General features: G+C 41.2%; 1 protein-coding gene across 1 annotated transcript in view; it reads left to right on the forward strand.

Moving 5' to 3' along the window:
- ZFYVE9 (zinc finger FYVE-type containing 9) overlaps positions 1 to 12,264 on the forward strand; it is a 76,179-nt gene that overhangs the window by 4,766 nt on the left and 59,149 nt on the right. The window lies entirely within an intron of this gene.

Here is a 12,264-nt window from a genome sequence, read left to right on the forward strand (position 1 = left end):
CATGAAGCTATGAATCCACCCACCAGATTTTCTCCTGTATTCTCAGATTGCTTTCTAGTAGCCTTATCCTTTATTATTTAAGCACTCTACCTGACATGTATGTTCCCTTGTTGCCATATGACATAAAATTCTGGCTTAGTGTTAGCTTGATTCCTTTATTCATCCAAGAGATAGGATTCTCTTCATTATTACTAAGGTGCCCAGCTTTTTGCAAACTATGGGAGGGGATGTTTGCTCATCAGTTTTCTCAATGTTAAGCACTCGCTTTCCTTTGGGGAAACAAGTCAAAACTTTTCTTTCTGGCTCTTCAACAAAGGAATCATCATCTTACAAAAGTAAGAATGAAGGAGAGAGGCTGCACTGTTTTCGCTTCAGTTTCAAGATTGTTTTTCTCTTCCTTACCCTTCAAAGGAGAGCTTAAGTCTGTATTTGGGCACCGTTCTTATCTTCTGATGGCTAGTTCAGGCATGAGTTGTCTATCCAGTGCAGTTATGCTTTGCTACAATTTATGCAAAACTTATTTTGTATCATTTATATAAAAAATATTTATTTTAACTCTGTCCAATAAAGAGAATAAGGAATTTGGTGCCAATTATGAGATTGCTGTATAGAGATGTGGGGAACAGTGGCATGGGGAGGAAAGAAGCTTTCAAGGAGTGCAAAAGGCAATATGAAAGAGGGAGGTAGGCCTGTGTGCTGCAGTGATAATGCTGGAGGGAAGAGAAAAGGGGATCTGCAAAATAGCTAAATGCCAAAGGTGATGCGTAACTGGCATTGCTGTATGGGGGGATTATGCCAGCTGAGGTGTGCTTCAAGGGAAGAGAATTCCTCTTTCTGTTACTGCCTTCCCCATCGCTGTTTTTGTCTTGAACGAGGAGGGGTGCTCTTTGGACTCCATGCTTCTGGAGTCTGCGTGCTTGGGCTCTGCTCTCACCTCTCACAGGTACTCCTGGCACTGGCTGGGTGTTTGCGGAGGGTAAGTGGAGGCAAGGAAGGACAGTTCCTTCCCGTTGCCAGAAGCCCTTTTCCACAAAATGATCAGGGACCACTGTTCTATTCTGTGTTAATTTCTAATAATAAATGGATAACAATTGTATCACTTTCTAAGCTTACTCCAATATCCTCCACTCTCTCTCTCTCTCTCTCTCTCCAGAGAGCTTTCTCTAGTATCATATGTGTTACTTGGCAATCAGGGAAGGTGAGTTACATCTGGAAAAAAAAACAAAACATTAAGCATCAACAAAACCCCACCTTTTTCAGCCTTTCTCTGCTTTATGCTTGCCTGTGTTGTGGCAGGCTGGAGGGAAGGTGCCAGTGCTGGAACCAGGCCATGTGCATAGCTGCACAGAACAGTCACTTATGGCTCCTTTTTTTAGAACTCTTTTAAAAAGCTATCAATTCCAGAAAAATAGTTTCTAACACAAAAATATCCTCACGTGAACGTGATCTTCAGAAAGCAAATTAAATGGATTTTAACTGTCTTCCCTAGTGAATTTATGGTGCGGGGAATTTCGTGTCAGTTCAGCTGACTGCTTCATTTTTCAAAGTATTTCACTATGGGTTTTACATTTTCAGTTAAGCTGTTGCTATTTAAAAAGATGACTTCCATGTCATTTGCAAAGCATGTAGAAGATGGAGGCAATTCAGCATTTTGACACTGTTAATTATCTGATGGCCTGTCATGAAAGTAGGCTGTAATTAAATGATATGGTAATTTTGGTCATGCTACTTTTCAATCTATTTTTATGTCCTCGCATAATAATTCAGGTGGTGACATCATGCCAGTATGTGTGCTTCTCCTTCCTTAGTGCCTACTCGAGAATTGATGTCCATGTTGTTCAAAATAGCTGTAAGAAAATCAGTCCCAACGAGATCTTGGTGAAAGAGGAAATAGAAGTTCAAAAAAATAAATAAATAAATCCTGTCACGGGCCTGTCATCCTGTTGGGGTCTGTGAAGATGACGTGCGATGTGTGACGAACTACACTTCCTGTAAGAAATACTCACACGTTCGGAGATCAGCATGGTTCTTTGTGCAGTCCGACTGGGTTTATGGCTGGAGAAAACAAAGGTAATTTTGATGGCTGTATAGCCTGTGTCATATTTGCTCTGGGATATTGCTGAAGATTTGAGTATGATTGTAGCTGGATTTGGCCCAGTGTACTTTTGATTAACGAAGATTATGCTGGCTTGAACTAGAGGGGTTGGTATTGAAATGGGAGTGCTTTTACTGGGTAAGCAAACATAGTTCTACAGGGGTATTCCAGGATAGACGCATCCCTAACACAGCCTGACAGCATTACTGTTCAGAGATGAGTGGGATTTGCCAGAAGTTGGTAATGCCCGCTGCATTTTGAGCCAGGTTCTTTTGATGTCCATTTTCTGATGTCTTGCCCTGGGGAAAGCTGCAGCCTATTCATCTCTTAAATCCTTTAATAACATCCCTTGTGCCAGGAACATCATAATGCTGAACGCTCTGACTGTGAAGTTACTGTGAGTACGCTGAGGATCCTTGCTTGGTGTGCGATGAAATGATCTTTAGGGAATAAGTGAAACAAAAGCGCGTGTAGGATATCCTTTAATTCAATGAAGAATGTGGGTGGAGAAGCAATTGAAATGAACAAGATGCTTTGGATTTTTAATGCCTTGAATACTTTAGGGTGTACTTATACAAATTTTTGTGTATGAACAGTTTCACTGCTCAAAGAACTAATGATGGACAGGGGGAGTCCATGTTTTTTTAACCATCTCCTTCACTACCTGCCTTCCATCGTGCTTTTCCCCTGAGTTATGGGCACCATATTCCCATGGCAGTTCTGAAAGGGGAGAATTAACCTTCTGAAGGAGTCTAGACCTACATGCTGCTGACTAACAAGCCCCCTGCTGCTAAGGGAATGTGTAGTAGCTGCCTTTTCTCTGCTGTGTCCTCAGCAGGGGCAGTCATTTGTGACTTTCTCTTAAAGCAGTCACCAGTTGCCTCTTTCAAGCATGGCTGAAATTGAGAGACATATTCTTAAATTGTTCAAGAGGAGAGGAAGATGAACCTCCATCTGCAGCACAGTTGTGCGAGCTTTTCTTCTTTAAAAGGCTTAGCTTAAAAAATGCATAAATGGTGATGGTTCTGATGCCCACTGTGCACTCTGTCATGAATCTGGCAGAAAGGAGAAGTATGGTGGAAAAGATAAACATGCCAACAGCAAATTATCCAAGACAATGTTGCAAAAGTTGTCTGCCAGATTCCTTCAAAAATTAAATCCCTTTTGTGGGAGTTTGTCTTCAAATCATGCCTTCAAATATTTAATAACAAGAAATCATGAGCCAGAACTTGAGAGTCATGCATGTCCATGCATAGAAGCTATTCATTTATCTCTAGTGCAACAAAAAAGGGAAATGCTTAAGATAACAATGAGCCAACTGCATCTACCACTTCCTCTCAAGTAAGCTTCTGTTCTTTTCCTTTCTAAAGAAAACCTGGCTCTTCATTTGAATCCAGAAAGACCTAAAGGATAAATTCTTAAGTATGTATTAGATTAAATCCTGCTCATAAACTTTGAAAGAAAAAAAAAAGTTCTATATCAAGGTTTATACTTTTGTTAACTTGCATCCTTCAAGCAAAAAAATCAAAACTCATCAAAATATGTAGCTGCATGCTCGGCTCTGGCCGTAGCCTTTAGCTTGTCAATAAGGATACAGCTGAGGATCTAGAAGCTGAAAATGTTGTATAAAGATGCAGGAAAACTTGTGATTTGAAGAGAAATCGAAATTTTCAAAATTTTTGCAGAAACAAAGAGCTATCAGAAGGAACATTCTGGAAATAAACAGAAAAGAAGTTTATGTAGAGAAAGTTAAATTAATTCCCATATTAAAACACAGGGCATTAACTTAAATTGACCAATAGAGCATGTAGAGTTGATTAAAAAAAATACTTTCAAAGTACCGCAATTAGTGCATGGTACTCGCTGCTACAAGATATCATACAGATTAAAACAGGATTTGAAAAGGATTAGATCTTTTTCTGAAAAGAATGTTTTCATTCATATTTGATAAGTCCAACAATGAATTGATGTAATTTGTATACCAAGCTTGTAAGAAAAACCCAGATGAGTTTTTTGGTCAGAATATATAGTGATGTTGGAAAAAACGAAAGGAAAGACTCATGTCAAAAGATGTCAGGTCAACATTCTTAATACTGGGTTATTTTTCAGTTTGGGATTTTTTGTTTTGAAATATTTTGTAGCTATATGTAATTAAAATTGAGTCAATTTCAAGCTGTATATATTTTTTTTGTAAAACTGCACTGTCCTTAGAATTTTCCTTGCATCTAAAGTGTTGACATTTGAGGGATTGGGTTTCTGTTCACAAAAACAATCATTCAAAAATCCCCCACAAAACATCCTCTGTGCTACTGTTCTGCTGGTGGAATTCCTTTCTGAAGCGTCTGATGTAGTTTGTCCTCAGCTAGCATACTGAGTAAGCCTTGCGTCTCCCAGTGAGTGCGTCGAGCCCAGACTATATTCACTGAAGCCCACACAAATGCTTGAAACTGTTTTCATGTAGACCTACTTTAGGAGCTTGTGAGCTAGTCCAGTTTTGGAGATCCTACGTTAAAAAATCACCTGCTCTTCACCACTGTGCTTCCTGTTGGCCGTGAAGCATGGTATGTTTGTTTCACGTATGGAAAAGTGTATATGGCCTTTTAGAGTAGTTTATCAACAACTCAGAATGTGCCTTCTGGAAGCTGTGTGATGCACTGGTTTATCCTCCATGGTTCATCCTCCATCAATATCCCACAATTAAGGCAATTTCTAGACCAACCGGGCATGAATTATAACCTCTATCTGAACAAGGAGAGTCTCAATTCTCCTGCTGTCCACCATCCTTTGGCCCAGCTTCAACATTGTTCCTGGAGTACTATCATCTTTGAAAGATGGAAGGCTATATAATTGAGGAAATTAAATAATGCTATAGTCAAGATAGATGGGATATGAAGTACAATCTAGAGTTCTTGTCCAAAATCTTAAATGTATTTTTGAGTGATATGGAACAGGTTGTCTGAGGGAACTAACAGGTTTCAACTCTTTGTAAAGGTCTTCAAAGGGGAAACCATATTTCTCTGCATTTGAGGAAGATGAAGTTAATCTTTCAAACTCTGTCCATTTTTGAATCTCAAGGGTCCTTTGTTTCGGTGAACCAGAAAGCACATATTTAGGCGATGCCATCATATCTTCCAAATGAAATTTTTTCATGTCATCATCATCATAACACTTCTCACTGGAGACTCTCAGAGCGGTTTTTCAGACCTTGATGTGGCCTCGTACAGCACTTACTCATGCTGTCCATACAAGTAGTTCTACTGTACACACAAGGGAAGAGGATCAGGTGGGTTAAGTGTCACTCAGCAAGTCAGCTACAAAGTCGAACAAGAACCTGTTTCTCCCGATTCAAAATCCTGGCTTTTTTTTGTTGTTGTTGCTGTTACTAAGCACAAACATGTTCATTGGGAACACGGTCATGAATACCCATACCCCGTGGGTATTCATTAAAGGCATTTCCAGCTTCTGGCCAGACCAGGAATATAATCAGAAAGGTTCTTAAGCTTTTCCGGGGCTTTCAAATAGAGATTAATAGCAAAATAAACAATGAGAATGAAATGATCCAAATATTTATTGTTTCCTCATTAAAAGGGACTACTAAATCCTTTAATTTGACTTCTTGCTTAGCAGAGGCTTACAAATAATCCAAGTATCCCATCTCAGTCTCAATTACAGAGTCCAAATAATAGCCCTCAAGAAGCTGGTATGAATACTGGAAAAATAAATCCTGTTTGCACAGGGATTTGTCTCTTCACTCTCTTCTCATCTCTTCCTTGCACTAACACTAGCCCTGCCACATCCACGATGATCCTCTCTACGACAATGACCTCAGCATCCTCCAAATTCACTGTGACACTCCGAGGCCACGCCAGCATACGCTGGGCGTAAGTAACGTGGTGGGGTGTGTGTGCTGTCTGAGCAGCCTGAGCACACGCTGGTTATTAACAAGCAGGCTGCTGCCACGCTGAATATGTAACAGTTCAACTTGCTTCAGCTCACCCTCTTTATGCCTGCCTGTGGATTGCCACAAAACTTGTATGAACTTAATTTCCTTTGAGACTTATCATTTTTTCAGCTGGGGCAGAAATTGGCCAAGAGATCCTAAAGATATGCAGAGAGAGCAAAAGAGAAAGACAAACAATTTAATTAAATGTGTTGTTTCCTTATGCAGCCTAGGCTAATAAACTAAAATGGGTGCCAGAGGGAGAGAAAAGAAAAAAAAAATCAAGATGTAATTAAAGTCCAAAACGCTTGCTTAAGCTCTCACAGAAGTTTAACACAGATACAGAGACAGATCTTTTAAAGCCTCAGGGCCAGTGTCAGAAATATGGAGAGAAAATTGATGGATGTTTCAAGATGTAGCCAGCATAACTAGTAAACCAGTTATGTTCCCTTTTAAATGTATAACGTATGAGAGTGTACTTTTGGAAAGGATTAAAATGTCATCTTTATTTCTCCTAAGAATACACAGCATTTTAAAAATTTAAACAGGACAAGATAAGGATAGAGTGACTCTAAAATGACCCATACACTTGAGATGGTGATAGAGCAGGTCTTTTTCTTTTCTAGAGATTAAATCACATCTGGTGGAAAATGCATCATAGGTTAATTAAGTGCCCGAGTATTAGTGGCTTTATTGCATGACTCACTAAGTACTGAGTTAACCTTAATATAGCCTTCTGAGGATGTTTAGCCAAGCATTTTTATTGATTCAGATTGTTCTGGTGCAGGTAGTACTTGAGCGTAATGGATGAACCCTGCATAAAATTTAGGAAATTAAAGATTCAAGGCTGGTGATGTAATAAAGGTGTATTAAGGCAGATGCGGAAGGAGCTGGGCTATATCATTCAGCCACTAGAGGGCAAAATCATTACATTGTAATCTTCACTGAAGGTCTCTTGGTGTCTTCGGATGGGTGTAATCAGGAGATGGTTTTTACAGTAGAAACTAGATAAGGGATCATTAAACATTCCATTAGTGGTGGTCATTGTAATGAATATTTACAATATTGTTTTTGTCAGAGTGGTATGCAAGCAGTTACTAGCAACTTTATGGGGAAAAAAAATCTATTCTTCCACAAAACTGAATAAAACCATCAGTCATCCAAGAAGTTTGGACCCTTAGGTTCACAGCACAGGCCTTCCCCACTTACGTGTATCAGTCAGAGGCTGAGTATGTGGATCAGGAACTACACTGGGAAAGTAATCAACATTTGCTGTGAAGTTTCCTGATTGTTTGATCATACAAGTTCAGCCCAGGAGCCTCCTGAATCTGTGTCAGATTCTGGAAGGGTTCAGGGCCTCATCTACACTTCCCTCCCCAAGTCTGTCTTTGACTTTCTAGTATCAGCTGTTCCTGTTCTTCTGTCCCTTGGCTCTTGTCCTCTCCTGCATCTATGCCAACTTATCATCATGCATCTATTCTCTGCTCCCACCAAAACTCCTGCTCTGTTCAGAAATCAGGGGCGAGTCAGCTTTCCCATAGACCAGAGAGACAGCTTGGCATGAGAAAGATCAGTATCCTGCTTGTGAGAGCAGCCAGAGGCAGATGCCAGATAAAGAACTGAGTAGCAGGATAATCATATAGTGACAATTCTGAGGAGTTCCCAGCTTCCAGCAATGCGTGTCTCAGGCTTCTGGAGTGAGAACTGTTACATTTTTATGCAGTACACTTCAAAGGATTTGCCTTCTGTGAACAAGCACACTCATCCCTTCTACCCATGTAAACATTAGCATCCACATGGCTGCTCCTGTCATGTGCTCAGGGACACATGATCTGTGTCAGATGATGCTGAAGGGGATGACAGGTTGCTGCTTCGTAGTGCCCCAAGGAAATCAACTTCTGCATAGACAAGCAACCAGAATCCACAGCTGTGATCAACTCGTTGTCTCTCATGGGTAAAAGACTTATAGGAATGAACCCTAGTGTCAAAAAATGTGTCAAAAATAGCTTAAAAAAGCACCTTGTTTTGATTTTGACAGTCCCAGCGCTGGGAAATTTAACTTGTTCCTCTCTGAAGCGTTTCAGTAATTAATTACCTTCACTGGTAAAAGACTTTACTGGGAAGCTGAATAAGTCTGCCTTTAGCATAGTCACTGAATTTTGGAAGTACTTCAAACCTGTGATTGAGTCGTCCCTTCACCTTCTTTTTATATATGAAAGTAGATTGAATGTTTTTAGTTTTCATCTAAATCATTCTTATTGATCTTCTCCAAACCATTTAATTTTCAGCTTTGGTTAAAGAACTAAGGGATTTGTCTCTCAGATTTCAGGAGCAGTTGGACTAGTGCCAGATAAAAATAGACATTATTTTATATTCTCCTATTTATAAAACCAAGCGTCGTATTAGCCTGTTGGCCACGGAACTGCACCACCTGCTCATTTGCTTCTGATTATATGTGATGACACTCAAGGTTTTTGAGCATTAACTTGTTATAGCACAAATTCCCCCATCCTATAATCATGGTCTCTATTCTTTGGTGCATGTTTTTACATCTGGCTGTACAGAAATGCATGCTACCTGTTATCAAGCTGTCTCAGATACTTTCCATTGTGACTTGTTATTTGTTAATCCTTGTTTACATCACTTGCAAAGTTTGTAAGTGATGATTTTATGTTTTCCTTAAAGCAATTACTATCCATACAGTATAGTGCAGAACTAATCACTGTATGACACAGAAACGCATTCTTTCATGATGACTTCTTATTTCCCCACTTTGTAACTGCCAGTTAGCCAGAGTTTGAACAGTTTAATACGTGCTGTGATGAGTCTCTACCATTCTGGTTTCTTAATTAAAATGTTACGAAAACAAACATTTTACAGACCTACTTACCTTGATCCACCAAACTTGTAATGCCATTAAAAAAATCAATTTATTTTGGTAAGATTTATTTTCCACATTAATTTGCATTTATTTTGTTTCCATCTTTTAATTCTTTTTTAATCAAGTAATATAGCTAATATCCCATTATGTTACCCAGAATTCTTGCCAGGTTGGCAAGTCGTAATTACCCTTGTCACCTTGTTTACCCTTTTAAAATATCGGTACAATATTTCATCCAGTGCTCTGGAACTTGAACAGCATTCCAAGATTTATTGAAAATCAACATTAATGGTCTAAAGATACTCCCTGCCAGTGCTCTTAAAACTTTTGGATGAAAGTTGTCTATACCTGCTGATGCACAGCCTTATTAGCTTCTGTTTAACATCCCCCTCAGTGCCTGTTGTAATGGAATGTATTTCATCATCATCATACGATATTTGTGTATCATCTGGCTCTTCTCCAAATACAGACCAGAAATATTTATTGAGCTCTTCTGCCTTCCTGTGTTATTGTTAGCATTTCTACTTTTTCCATCTAGTAACAGACTCAAACCATTGGAAAGCTTCTTTTTCCCCCAAGTTTCTGCAAGTTTTGTCAAGTACTTTAAACATTTTTGTTTCTCCATAGCTATTGTTCATAGATTATTCTTGCATTACTTTGAATCCTGTATCATCTCCTAGCTCTCAACGTACATTTGTTGCTACAAACATGTCTTTGTATTGACTTTGTAGCTCTCAGCTGCCCACTTCAAGGATGGCATCCCACAGCTTCCCCTCACCTTTCTAACTGTGATCTTGTCACCCACTTTCCAGTTCCTTTCCACTACCTTTCTGCAGGTTGGAGTCTCCACATCCGTACACTGTCCTTTATGCCTCTTTCTTTTTATCTTCTCATAAAGAGCTGGGCAAAGATGGTAAAAGACTTAGAAAAGAAGTGGTGGATCAATACCAAATGTCCATGCTATCATCTGGGGTACTATTTGGCGTGTTTTTCTTGTCACAACACTGTAGATGCTCACTGACGTGAGGCTGATACACTACAAAGAGATTAAGATTTTTTTTTCAGAGTTTGTAACTATCAGTCTCACTGAATGTGCCAAGTAAATGGTCCGTGTCTTACGGGCTTGCTGGGACTTGGGACCAAGATTATTGATTTGTTTTGCACGTAGTTTTTTTTTTTTACTATTCATACCCAAATACTTTCTGTTTGAACACGAGCAGAGGGAGCACAATCAGAAGACAGGAAGGACAGACTCCTGATTTCATTTCAGACATATGGCACCACAACTGCCTGAAGAAGCAACTTGAGTTTTTCTGAGTTCCTGCTTCTCTAGATACATCATCGTCATTGGGAATAAGTCATGTTGCATCCAAAATGCACATAGATAGAGAGAGGACAGAGTATGAGGCCATGCCTCATCACCTTAACTGGTAGAGACTTTTCCCATCACTCCTAACTCCTCCTTTCCTTTCCTTTCCTTTCCTTTCCTTTCCTTTCCTTTCCTTTCCTTTCCTTTCCTTTCCTTTCCTTTCCTTTCCTTTCCTTTCCTTTCCTTTCCTTTCCTTTCCTTTCCTTTCCTTTCCTTTCCTTTCCTTTCCTTTCCTTTCCTTTCCTTTCCTTTCCTTTCCTTTCCTTTCCTTTCCTTTCCTTTCCTTTCCTTTCCTTTCCTTTCCTTTCCTTTCCTTTCCTTTCCTTTCCTTTCCTTTCCTTTCCTTTCCTTTCCTTTCCTTTCCTTTCCTTTCCTTTCCTTTCCTTTCCTTTCCTTTCCTTTCCTTTCCTTTCCTTTCCTTTCCTTTCCTTTCCTTTCCTTTCCTTTCCTTTCCTTTCCTTTCCTTTCCTTGATTTCTTGCAGAACAGCCAATTATGATCTTCAGGTAAAAACACTCAGTGTTTGCTGAATTCCAGTGACAGTTGCATGTAGAGGGATTAAAGCAGATCAAAATTTGGGTAGTGATAGGACTCTGAGACATATGTAGATGGAAAACCTATGCACTTGTGTGCATTTGCCTAGAGGGTATGAAGCGTTATATTGATCATCCTTTAATTTATTTCCTTTTTGTTTGCCAGGCAGATTGCATGTTTAGCAGTCGGAGCTGTTTATGAGACTTGTTTTGAGGACAGTGGTTGTGCACTGGACTGGATGAGAGCTCCTCATCTATGCTTTACCAGCATGACACCACTAACTGCTAAGGAGACAGCATGATGGGGTTAACCAGGAATGCTTTATGGGAGAAAATAAATCCCATCTCCATTTATATGCTACTACCAGATATGATTGATTAGTATGTTTTATCTCATCAGCTCTTTGTCCATGGATTGATGATTCAGTTGATTGGGAGTATCTTATATTTTCTGCTTGAAAAGCACAAAGTTCTACCAGAATCAATGAATAAACATTAAGAGCTTCCTTCTCATTTCAGGCGGGATGAACTGATGCTCCTAGAGCAATAAGGCCTACATGTTACCACCAGGGCTCATTACACCTTATTCACCGTCTTAAGTAGGAAGCTAGCAGAGAAGCCGAACTCCTACAAACTGCTAGCCAGCAAGCACGAAGACCTGAAAACATGCTGTGGGGTGAACGAAGAGAGCACAGAACACAACGCCCGCCGCTCCCCCGTGCCGGGGGTGACATGGCGCCCTGAGGCGGCCCTCACAGGCGGTTCCCCCTCAGAGCCCGGCGGGGCGCGAGCCGTTAGCCGTTAACCGTCAACCGTTAGCCGTTAGAGCGCGGGCCCGGCGAGGCAGCACGCGGCTGAGGCGTTCGTGAGGCGGCGGGGCCAGAGCCGTGCCTTAGCCCCCGGCCCTCCGCCCGGCAGGGGGCGGCTGGAGGCGGCACAGCGGCTGCGGGAGCCCGGGGCTGGCCGAGACCCGTCCGCCCCTCGCCCCGGGAGCCCCGCAGCGGGCGGCCCGCACACACACACGGGGATGTTTCGTCTCCACAGCCGGGCTGCTGGGCGCCTGCAGCCAGGGTAAGGGGGGGTGAGGTGGTGCCCTGCTCCCTCCGTGTAATGGAAGAATCGGCGAGGCTCCGAGCACTGGTTTCGCATGTATGTACCTGTCAGCTTGCACTTTGAGTCAGTTTCTGTGAGGGATGAATACGGTTTATTTTTATTTTTTTCTCCCTCTGGAATCCTGCCTTGCGTGTCTTTGAGCAGGTGGCTCCGTGGCTGCGCCTTTCCCCAGCCGGCTGCGGATGGCCGTGCCTGCACAGGACACGCATCCCTGGCTGTGGGGAGGGGAGAAATTATTTTTCGAAATACCAAAAAAAAAAAAAAAAACACATAAAACACGGACGGCTCCAAACAGCCCCTAGGTGCGGCTGGCTGCGGGGCGCGTCGCCGCGAA

Source organism: Aythya marila, assembly GCF_965140915.1.
Source record: "Aythya marila genome assembly, chromosome: 8".
NCBI lineage: Eukaryota > Metazoa > Chordata > Aves > Anseriformes > Anatidae > Aythya > Aythya marila.